This window comes from Hippopotamus amphibius, chromosome 15 (genome assembly GCF_030028045.1).
Source record: "Hippopotamus amphibius kiboko isolate mHipAmp2 chromosome 15, mHipAmp2.hap2, whole genome shotgun sequence".
Taxonomy (NCBI): domain Eukaryota; kingdom Metazoa; phylum Chordata; class Mammalia; order Artiodactyla; family Hippopotamidae; genus Hippopotamus; species Hippopotamus amphibius.
Genome location: NC_080200.1, coordinates 47,507,223 through 47,519,705, shown reverse-complemented (window position 1 = coordinate 47,519,705; position 12,483 = coordinate 47,507,223). Strand labels below are relative to the sequence as shown.

General features: G+C 34.7%; 1 pseudogene; it reads right to left on the bottom strand.

Moving 5' to 3' along the window:
- Positions 1-2,445: 2,445 nt before the first annotated feature.
- On the bottom strand, positions 2,446-12,006 carry LOC130836433 (casein kinase II subunit beta-like; annotated as a pseudogene).
- Between the last annotated feature and the right edge of the window lie 477 nt (positions 12,007-12,483).

The following is a 12,483-nucleotide window of genomic DNA, read 5'->3' as shown; positions in this document are numbered from 1 at the left end:
TCCTTCCTTCCTTCCTTCCTTCCTTCATTCCTCCCTTCCTCCCTCCCTTCCTTTCTTGGCTGTGTCAGGTCTTCATTGCTGCATGCATGCTTTCTCTAGTTGTGGAGAGTGGGGCTACTGTTTGTTGTGGTGCGGAGGCTTCTCATTGCAGTGGCTTCTCTTGTTGTGGAGCATGGGCTCTAGGCACATGGGATTCAGTAATTGTGGCATGCGGGCTCAATAGTTGTGGCTCACAGGCTGTAGAGTGCAGGCTCAGTAGTTGTGTTGCACAGGCTGAGTCACTCCATGGCATGTGAGATCTTTCCAGACCAGGGATTGAACCCATGTCCCTTGCATTGGCAGGTGGATTCTTAACCACTGCACCACCAGGGAAGTCCGGAAATTTTGGCAATATACTAGAAAGATAGTTTCAAATGTTTTTCATAATTCAAAATGTTTTATATAAATTTATATAATGTTTACCTTCATTAAAACATGGTAACTGAGATATACATATGGATAATTAGTCAGTTGGTGAGCTAAATTTTCTGTCTAACATAGATTATAACTTTGGGTGAACAAGAAAAATATGTTGCAATACCCATTTGAACAACAGCAGCTTCCTATTATAATCACCATATTTTATATAACCATCCCGAGACATAACTGAGAAACATCTGATTATCACAGCTTTTGTCTTTGCCTTTTTTAGTAAACAAAAGAGATATTAAACTTCAGAATGATGAGCTATGGGTAAAGCTTCTTATTCTGTGTGTCATTAAGATAAGTGGCATATAAATATTCTCCAACTTTGTTCTGTATCTTCACAACAAAGCACATTGATAAACCAATGCTTTGCAATCTGAAAATCACATGTGTCACTTTTTTCTTCTAAGGGTGACAGATTAAAAAACCTTTATGATTTATGATCTATGCTTCACTTACAGTTGAAATCAAGACTACATGAAAGAACTTGGTGTGGACAGTATTCAATTTTCACATTATATGGTTTTCCAAGACACCGTAGCTTTCTGCTCCTTGTTCTTACTCATCTCTGTCCTGGCCTCTTACATTAATTTTTTTCAACAAATATGACTACTTGAAATGGCCTTGTTTGAATTTTAGTGCTGTTATTTTGTTGCCCCATTTATACCTTATACTTAAATAAATTGTTATTCCCCACTCCTGTAGCTTGTTACAAAGTCTCTGTTGTGGATTACATAAATGTGTCATGATATCTGGCCCTGAGGTGGCTAACATGATTTCCAACATAGAATTTATAGGATAAATCCAAGCACTTCATGGATGGATAGGTGTAGAAAGATCAAGTTAACAAAAACTAACTTATAATATGAAAGCCAAAGAGACCAAAAAACCAGAGCAACATGCAGTGCTTAGCAAACAAGATACTGTGAAGACTCTGAAGATTATAGTGTCTATATTTGCCGTCACTCACATAGAAGTGTGGTGAAATCTTTAGTTATTAAATTACCATAGTCAGATTTTGATGGCTAAGAACACTCTCCAAACAGACATCTTGATTTTTTGCACTGAGATGGGGTTGGAATTTCAGTTCTCCAACTAAGAGATGTGTTATATCAACCCAACTTGACATAAGTAGTTAATTCTCACTTTAATGCATCAACCAGTCTCTCCCCTCTGATGTTCATAAATGTTGCATACTCTGATTTCATTGGTTTATTCATTATTTTTGACTTGACTCTATTCCAAGGCAAAAATAAAAGGTTTATAGTACATTATAATAGTTGCTAGATCAAATACCTCAATATTAGCTTCTTTTCTCATTTATGATCATAAATCTATTAAATTAATTTCCAGAACATTTTGGAATACAGATGGATTCAGATACAGATTCTTATCATGTTTAGATATCTATTGCTATTTATACTTTCTTTGAATTTTACTAAACATTGAATTGATTTTATCAAATATAAAAATATATTTTCTGTTAAAATTTAATTGCTACTTACTAGTGATATTTGAGATTTGCTTTTTAAAATAATGTATTCAGTCTGTGGTTTGACACAGCAAAATCCATTTCAACCTATGAGAATTTGTTGACTTTAGGTATATGAAAAATTCCTTTCTAAAGATGTGATTCTTATACCTTTCAATGTGGTAGTTTTTGTAGATCTTTAAAAAAAATCTTCATTATTATGGTACTATTCAGTGTTTTTCTCATACATTAATCAATGTTGCTAATATATTTTAATAAAAATAATCAATTTTATTTAATAATTAAATAATTGAGTATATTTTAAAAACATACCTTATCATTTTGCAATTTATATGTTAGGAGCCATCAAGCCATTCTCTTTAAATATTATTCCTGAAGCTATCTGACATGATTTTATATAAATTTTGAATAAATGCTTTTTTTTGCATTATTTCCACTTTATTTCATACTCACACCACAAAAAGTACTCTTTTAATTTAAAATATATATCATAGAGGGTTCCTTAAAGATGGCAGGGGAGGATCAGAACTGTCAAAACTGAGTGACAGGTGGGGTTGGGAATCAGTGAAGGGTCTTGATGGGCTCTCAAAGTTGCTGGAGGCTTAGAACTGCAGCTGGTGGGCACTCAAATGGACTTTGCAACAGTAGACTTTGGACATAAACTGGTTGGTGGGCTGTTTGGGCTGGCATTCAGGGTTCACCATGAAGAGCAATGTGAGGGAAACTAGTGTCCAAGTAGGGACTTTCCATGTGGTGCTGCCTTGATGGTGTCTTGGGTGTGGACATGTCCATGTACTTGGGGCAGTAGAGCTTCACCATGCCCTCAGCTGGGATGTCAGAAAGGCTGATGGGAAGCATTGGCTTGTTCTCACAGTGCACATGGGGCAGCAGCCAACGTCTCCCTGCTGGTACTTTTCCAACATGTAGGTGGTGCCATGGTTGGTGAGAATGTGGGGGTCTGGGTCAACCCATACAGCATCTCAGCTGACTGCTTAATCAGGTCACTCTGCTTGGGGTTCTCTTCCAGCTTTTCATCAGACTCCAGGTCTCAGATCATTTCTAGAGCTTGTCCAGAGTGAGGTATCTGCTCATTGAGTTCACTGAGATTAAGTTTGTCCTGGACGTAGTCTTCATCCATTTCACAGAAGAATTCATTGCCATGGAGCCCACAGAACCAGTATAAGTAACACTTCCTGATAATTAAATCATTTTTAAAAAGTTATTTATTTTTCCTTACTGATTTCCTGGTGCTTCTTTGTCTCTGTAATTTTGTTTTCTTGAATAATCTTAAAAGCCTTTGAACATTAGGGGTTTTTCTTTTGTTTTCTTTTGTTTTTCAAAGCATGTCATGATTAAAATGTTTCTCTACTTGGGAAATGCATGGGAATGATATTTTTAATTTCTGTGTACTTTCAAATGTTTATTGAGCATAGTGTCAGTAAAGACTAGTGCCCATATCAAAAGAGTTCAGCTCAATGGATTGAATTCACATGTCAGAAGATACCTGCTTAGTCAGACTCAGATCAAGAACAGAATACCATTAACCTAGAACATTTTCATCAAAGTAATTGTTCCAGTTAACTGCTCTCTGACTTCTAAAACCAAAGATTAGTCTTGTCTGTTTTTGAACTTAATATTGATAAATTATGCATTATGTGGGTTAAAGGCAATCGGTTCTCATTGTGTGAATATTCCTCAATTTTTATGGCTTCTCCTATGACTGAACATTTATGTGGCTGGTTTCCAGTTTGAGGTTATAGATAATACTATAATGAATATTCCAGTGCATGCCTTTCAGTGAACTTATGAATGCACTATCATAGGGTGTACGTATATATAGGAGTGGAGTTGATGATCTTTGGAAATATTTATCTTCAGCTTTTGTAAATACTGCCGTTTTTTGAACTGTCCTTATGCTTGAGTTTTGAGGTACATAACTGACTTTGATATTTATAAAAATTCTAAAAACAGCTTTTATTTTCTTATTTACACAAACATTCAGAAATGTGTGTTTTAACTTTATAATATTTATCACATTTCATTATTAATTACTAGTTTTATAACATTGTGGTAAGAAAATGTGATGTAAACCCTTATTATTTATATATTTTCAAATGTGTTGCAATTTATTTTAAAAAGTCCAAAGTATGTTGGAAAAATAGAAGACAGAAAGCTGACAGATTGAGAACGTAGTTACATAGAAAGAACAGCCTACAGTTTAGTAGGTAAATTACCTATATTTCCTTTTTCTATTACCTTCTTATTATGTTGAAGTTTTTTTCTTTTTCATACTATCATTGCTTTTTTTTTAACTTCTCTTTAATCTTCTAATCATTTTTTTTCTGATATTCAATGGTTTCAGACTAATCATATCCCTAATTTAGACTGGCATATTTGTAAATATCAATTGATGTTTCTTTTAGTCTTCATGACCTTTTAAATATTTTTGGTATATAATTATTTATTTTTAACATTTTTGTCACATATTTGGGTAGTTTGTTTCTGTCTCCATATATGTAGGTCTCTCATCTTTAAAACATAGACTTTATACTTTGTTTTTGATTCAGGAATTTAACCAAAAAAAGATTATTACCATGACATTTATAATCACATTAATATTTTTTATTGTCTTAGGGTTTCTAGTGTGGCTATAATTTTTAGATTGTGCTTTTACTTTCTTAGCAGTAATTTTTAATTTCACCTAAACCCATATATGCATTATTGCTTTTTCATTTCAGCCTATTCTTCTCATCTAATTAGTTGTTCCTGTTTTATAGACATTGAATATTTTTATGTGGTTATGACAACAAAAGATTTCCTGAAGTTCCTCCTAGGTTACTGAGTCTTTTTCTGACATATATGTACTGGGCTCCTACTATTTTGCAAAAATGATTCTAGGTCTTGGGGATAGATCAACTAGCAAGACAAACTTGAGTTCTTGCACTTGAGGAACTTGAATTCTGGTAGGGGCAAGGGAGGCAATCAACAAACAATATGGGAAATAAAAGAATAAGCATAGTAGATTTAAAATTCATGTCATGAAAAAAATCTAATAGACCAAGAGTTTTCAGAGTACAATGGGGCAGTTGATGGGGAGTGGTCAGTTGTGGCCTCCCTCATGAGGAGTGAAATTGAAGGAATAAACCCTGCAATTATGTGGGGAAAACCATTTCCAGACAAAGAAAGCCTTAAATCAGGTCTAGTACAAAATACATGTTCTCATCTTTGGCAAAATGTTACATTCACATACATTTGCATCTTTACACTGTCAAAGTACCATTATTTAGTTCAATATAGTCATTGCTCCAATTATCACAAATGAATGTAGAAATGCATTATCTTCTTTGGATGAACTTAATCTGGATACTTTTTCAGAATATTTTAGGGTATATCATGAACTACGATTTGTTAATATAAAAGTTAAAGAGCCAGTTCAGAAAACTGAAGTTGATTTTTCATCATTAATTTAGACCCATTTTACATGCTTCCAATTAATTTAGAAATTACCACTCAAAGAAAGGGGCATTTAAAAAGCATTTGATCTTCAGAAAACCTTTACTAAGTCATTATAAGCTCTTAGAATCAGTCTCTTTTGAAAAGAAAAGCATTATGTTCTTTTGTGTAATCCATCTTAAACTTTAAAGTTTTTAATTCTGGGCAAAAGAAGTTTGCTCAGTATTTTTCAAAATAAATATTTCTAGATGCAGAGTAATTAAAAAAAAGACTAGAATTTGGCAGTATTGGACAGAAAACTAAAAATTTGTTGTAGCATTTAATTTTCCATAGGAATGATTAGAACATTGATGTTCCAAGGTTAGGTCTAAAGTGGTAAAACAAGATCAAAATGCTTATAAAGTTCTTAAGTTAAATAAATAAATGTTTTATTAGCAATTTTAAATAAATACAATTTATAATTCCATGAGTATATGTTTATATGTGTGTCTTCTTTGATATCTTTAATCAGTATAAAAAAGTTTGATTGGACTTCTAATGCTGAATTTCTGCTAAAATATCAGCCTTATAATGACTAAATAAATATGTCCACAAATGTCATGCAAAAATGAACGAAAAGTAAAATACTTCTAAATACTTCAAATATTGTGTCAGATAAATATTTTACTAACTAAGCTACCCTAAATAGGAAACTTTGGCTGAGTTTTTATATACTGTATACTTTATATATACTGTATACTTCTGAGTCTTCAGTTGATAAAAACCAATGATAACTTTAATGGATTTCGAACACAACTTTTCTGAAATTTTACTTCTCTAACATATTCACAATTAAAGTTTTTGAATATACTTCCTAAATTCAGGCTGATGTGTCAATAGAAATGATTCTTAATCACTTAGTATAATTTCTCAAGTGAAACACATATAAATGGCTATAAGATTGCTGTCCAAAGGAATATCACATAATTTCAAGGCAGGACACATCCTTATTATCCTTCAATTTCTATAAATGACTAAGTTCATATTTTGCTAATAATCAGCAACTTTAAAGGAAATTGTTGTCGAGCATTTTAGAACATTTTTTTTTAGACCTCTGTAGTATCAAAATATAAATGAGATAAAAAGTTCATGTTAATTTTTTACATGTACTTTGACTGCCCTAAACATAAATGAAAGCTATATAAAAAAGTAGATGATTGCTCATTTCAAGTGCTACAGGAAAATATGGTATGAGCCTTGCAAGATCTATTTCAAAGTCAAAAGAAAGAAGACTCAAGTAGACACTAAGTATAAACAGTGCTGACATAAACAAACTGGCTTATTGGGGCTTATTGGTAGCCAATCGCTGAGAAATATTTATTTTAAAGTGGAGCAATTTTTGGCAAACAGCTTTGTAAGTAGAAGTAACTGCACAAACACACACACAGAAGAAAGTTAATGTTCTTTTTATTCACTTTAAAACATAGTTTAATTTTCCACAGAAGAGTGAAACTGTCTATATTACGAGGAACTTGTTTTAAAGACAAAAAAATGTCACTTGGAAGTTTCTAAACACCAAGGAGATTAACTTACTTCCATGTTCAGTGATGCTCTGGAATATTTTATAGGAGTAGCGTAGAGGCACAAAAGATGAATGTATAACAGTAAAACCAAGGCAAATATGCCTCTTATATTTCCAAATTTAATATTCTTAAGGAAAATAAATTCTGCTTGCTTTAAAAGTAATGAAATAATCATAGTTATTTCTTTTATGTTATGACTATTCAAATCTTTGGTGTTGTAAATGAATTAATACAGTAATATCATTACAAGAAGCATCTGATTATTAATTAGTCAAGCTAAATGAAAAATTTTATTGACCGAGGCCAAGGTTTAGTTGTTACTTAGAAATAAAATACTAGACATCTTTTCTTTCTCAAAAAAGAAATTTCATATATATATATATATATATATATATATAACTACCTATCTATACATATACACGTACCTGTATGCATGTATAGCCTGTACATCACCAATGCATTTATTTATCAGTTTGGTTATGTAAGAGTTGGTCCTTAAAAGTAAAAAAAAACCTTTCATTTTCTTACTAAATAGTTCTGCTGTTACCTATAGGTAGGTCCCTTTGTCACAGCTATTGTGTGGAAAGTGGGCCTTTCTAGGTCTCCACCTGTTATAAAAAGCAGCTTTCTCTTTTTTTGTTACCATCATGCATCAGCTTTGGAACAAATTTCTCAACATTACATAGCATGGGTTAAAAAATAGGCTTTATTGAAGAAATGAAAACTTGCATAAAGAAGCCAACTGCCAAGGTAAAGGAGACTAAATCAAAACCACAGTGAGATACTGTTCCATACCATTTAGGATGGCTATAATAAAAAACAAAACAAATCATGAAAACAAAGAAACAAAAACAGACAAGTGTTGATGAGGTGTAGAAATTTTAACCCTCTTGCATTTCTGGTGGGAATGTAAAATGGTGCAGCTGCTATGGAAAATGGTATAACTGTTCCTCAAAATTTTAAATGCAGAATTACTATATGTTCCAGCCATTTCACATCTCAGCATAGATCCCGAAGAACTGAAAGCTGGGATTTAAAAATATATCCATACACCCATGTTCATAGCAGCATCGTTCACAATCGCCTAAAGGTGGAACCAACCCATGTGCCCAGCAACAGATAAATGAATTTAAAGAAAACATTATGAAATATTATTCAATCTTAAAAAGAATAAAATTCTGACTCATGCTAGAACACAGATGCACCTTGAAGACGTTGTGCGACGTGAAATAATCCAGTTACCAAAAGGCAAATATTGTGTTATCCCACTTATATGAAGTACCTATAGTAGCCAAATTCATAGAGACAGAAAGTGGAATGAAATTTGTCAGAGAAAACACCAGGGGGGGTGCTGGTGAGTTAATATGTAATGGTACAGAGTTTTAATTGGGGAAGGTGAAAAAATTCTGGTGTTATATATATTTTATCACTGTTTAAAAAAGAGATGCACAGGTCTTCCTTCTGCTACTACCACAGGGAGAGATGTATGGTGAAGCCAGGGTACTGCTGGGCCAGCACAGTCAGTCTGATTTTCATTGGAAAGACCCACCCCTAGTTCCTCTTTCTTTTTATAATTCAAACTTGAAAGTTTGTCACTTTGGGATAAACAGACTGCTTGGTGTCAAGAAGTCTGTTTGAGGTGCTAACCACTTACAGGAGTTATTTAGACAAATGAGTTTCCCAGCATCCCAAGATATTTTGGGGCCCAAAGGGTTTTTATAGACCCTCTTGTCAGGAAATAAAGCCATACTTCCCATGGGAAGGGCTGAGCAAGGGAAGGGAAGACCCTGGTCCCAGTGACTCACTGTCCTGTTCTCACAGATTGAGTTCCTTGTGTTTCTCCAGACAATTCTACTCCTTGTATTGTATAAAGAAAGGAAAATATATCCTAAGAAACATGACGTAGCTTAACCTAACATTTAGATTTAAAATTATAACTTCTTGCCAAAATAGTACACGAAGATACTAATCAACTCACCATTTTCCCGTTCTTATTTTACTGTTACACCTTTCTCTCTTCTCTTGATTTTAATACCAAATACGAACTCCAAATTTTCTCTTTCTGATTGTTCCTATAGGTCAATTTTCTCTTATAACCAGTTCCTTTGAAAATATTTTGTTATCCACCCTCATATTTTTCTCTTTTTTATGCTACAATTGTATTTATAGATTTAGATATGATAAAATTATAGGGATATGTTTACTCAAAATGATTCAAACAAGTTTGTTTTCTCCTTCTTCAGACATCCCAATAAAATGATATTCAGAATTAAAATGATAAAAACTTACAAAAAAAAAAGGGAACAGGAAGGGAAGAAGAATGGACAAGATTATAAAAGATATTATAGACACAAAGCTGCTAGAAATATACTGGCTGAGGAAGTAGAGAAGAAAAACGTTTCCTTTTAGAAGAGGCATAAAGGCATTCAGATTTGGGAGCTAAATAAATTGTAAGTTTATTGTCATTAAATAGCAGACTTTTTTTAATGCAGCAATAGAAAACTGAAACACTTGCAGAGGGAAGAACAGCAGTCTTACCAGAAATAGGAAAACTACAAGGCAGTAGTTCTCACACTTTTCGCTCCAGGACTAGGAGTATCAGCATCACTTGAAAACTTGTTAGCAATGCAGATTCTCAAGACCTACCCAGAAGTACTGTATCAGAACCTGAATCAGCAACCCATGGTTGACATGCTTTCTGGTGAGTCCCATTGCATGTGAGAACCAGCACCACAGTGAAGTCTTTACCTACATAGTAGAGTCACGGATGTTCACTAATGGATTTGGATATTTTTCAATATTTCAACTCTGGTTTACAACACAGATATGACAGGAGATAAGATTTTCATTTTAAAAGATTGTGTTTACAGCCTTAACTGTGGATGGATTAAAAGGAGAAGTTTACTGAGTCAGGGACTTTATACTCCAGACAAAAAATGCTAAACACAATAAAGGGGGAAATTGGGAAATCTGTATTTTGTACTTAATTTTTTCATTAACCTAAACTGCTCTAAAAAGTCTGTTAATTTAAAAATTAAGAACAAAAAATAACTGCATTTTAATCTGCCTTTATTGAGTTGAGGAGATACATAGTAAAGACATTTAAATCACTCATTAGCTTTTTAAAATATACCATCACAAAACTTATTTTTTTCCCTAGAGTGAGGGCTGAGCTATGTAACTTTTGCAAATTTTAATGGATTATGTTTGAGGTACTAAATCCCAGTACTGAATCCTCTCACTAGACCTTTTTAGCACTGTATTTGGGTTTTTTTTTTTTTTTTTTTGCATATTGCCTTTATTTTGCAGAAGATGTTTTGCTGATTGTCTTTGGCTATTTTTTTTCAGCTGAAAAATATAGCTGTTGTAGGTTTAACAATGCAAGAGGCAATTACATATGCTCAAAATAAACACATTTTAGTGGGCAGAACAGTGAAATTTCCATTTCAATTAAAATCTGTTGTCCTCAGCTATGAATTTATTTTTTCCTTAACAGCTCAACTATAAGTATGATAGCTGTCACAAAAGAGACCTGAAAACTACTCCAAAGCAGCAAGGAATGCAATTGAAAGTATGCTTTTTATTTCACAAAATAAGACAAGTTGAGTTTATTTATTCTAGAGTGTCAAATCCTCTATATGCTTTATGAGACAAAAAAATAAGTTTCTGGACATTAGCAAACAAAATTGTATTATGATCAAGTAATGATGATTTCATAGGCCAACCAAATTTTGTTTCCTTACTTAAATTCATCTGTAGCATACAAACACAACCGAGGACTACACTCTTGTTGCAGTTGGTGGGTGGGGTTATTTTTTGGTAAATGGTAGAACATATATTCCTTTTCATATTTTAAAGTGAAGTTAATAAGATTCTATTTTATTTTATTTTTTTTTTTTGACCTATGAGCCAGTCACTTTGTACCTAGATCAAATCAGCACTGGTAGACATAAATAAAAATAATTAGTGTATATTTTAAGGAAAGGATTTGGTTTACATGGGAGGTGGTGACAGGGGTATCCATGAGGTTATGAGGCCAAGGTGTGATATTGGCTGTCAGGAATGTCTGTGGCCATGACATGGTTTTTATACAGTAAGAATCCTGAGGAGAAGAGACCAGAGATTATTTGGGTAAGATGGTGTTCACTGGGAAGAACTGGACTCCCAGCCTGTTAGGCAGCTTTGCTGTCTGAGACCCTGGTGTGATGGTGCCTTGCTAGCTGACTGCAGGTTGGGGTACTCATGTAGTCCTGTTGTATTCAGGAGTAGCAAGATGGTATGTACACACATGCTGAGGCTGGGCCAGGTCCATGGGGTTGGATCATGGACAACATGCAAATGAATTGTCAGAATAGATTGGAGAATGTTTCCAATGAGGGTATGGGCTAAGTATGAGCTTGTCCACGTGGGAAAGGGGGCCTAGGCACAGCTTCAAGGACAGGGATGGGTGAACTGTGATTCCTTAGCAAAGAGCATTTTTCACAGCCATGGGTGGAGAAAAGTGAGACAGGACCTCCAAACTGAGGCTGGAGGTTAACAGCGGACAGAAGGAACTGATACCAGGGATAGGACACTTCCATTAGTAACACCCAGGTGCTGTTTGTCTCTGGGTTCTTCCATCTTATCTTTGTGATCCCTACTTCTTTTTGCATTGCAGCAAGCCCTTGAAAATTGATTGTGTTTAGTTTTAAGAGCTATAATCTCTTTCTGGTAAGCCACGACAGATATGCACTGAGTCTTGGGAATGCCATGGCTGGTAATTATCCCCAGTAGATGCTCAACTCATGCTCTATGAATTTGGAGTTTTTATTTATATAAGAGATTCAATATGTACCTGTGGCTCAGACTGACGCCCCTGCAGGCACCTGCTCTTTGTTCACACACTTCCAGCGGTGACTGTTCTCCACCATGAGGTCCAAGAGGAAACAATACATGGTGTTGGGATCCAGGCCAGACATGCTCAACTGGGAGCATCTTCTTGCTGTTCTTAGTGACCATCATCTGGTTGGTGAGCTCTTTGAAGTGCAGCCACATCTAGCTTTTCTTGGCTGACACTGGGGTCACCCTTCTCCCTGCTGGTCTGCAGCTCTCACTCCAAGGAGCTCAGCTGGTGGTCCACTCAGTACTGCAGGCTATTCTACAAGTTCTGGATACCAAGGGAGCTTGTCCTCCTCCACAACCCCTCTTCGTGGGCCCCCAACTGGAACTTACCACCCAAGAGCCATCTTTAACTCCTTTCAGCAGCCACTCTTCCAAGAAGAGGTGCAGCAAAGGCCCACAGTTCCCAGGCAGAGACCTGTGAGGAGGAGACTGGAAGGGAAGGGAGGGGAAAAGGGATGAAGATAGAGGAAATTCCCCTTGAACTGCAAAGCATGACAAAAGTACCTCTCTGTGGCTTTGCATTTGCTTTAAACAATTACAAATTAGACTAGTGACCAGCACACAAATATTTATAAAATGTACAAGTAAAACTGATACCTTTCAGGCCCCTTTTTAAGTAAAAGGAGCATT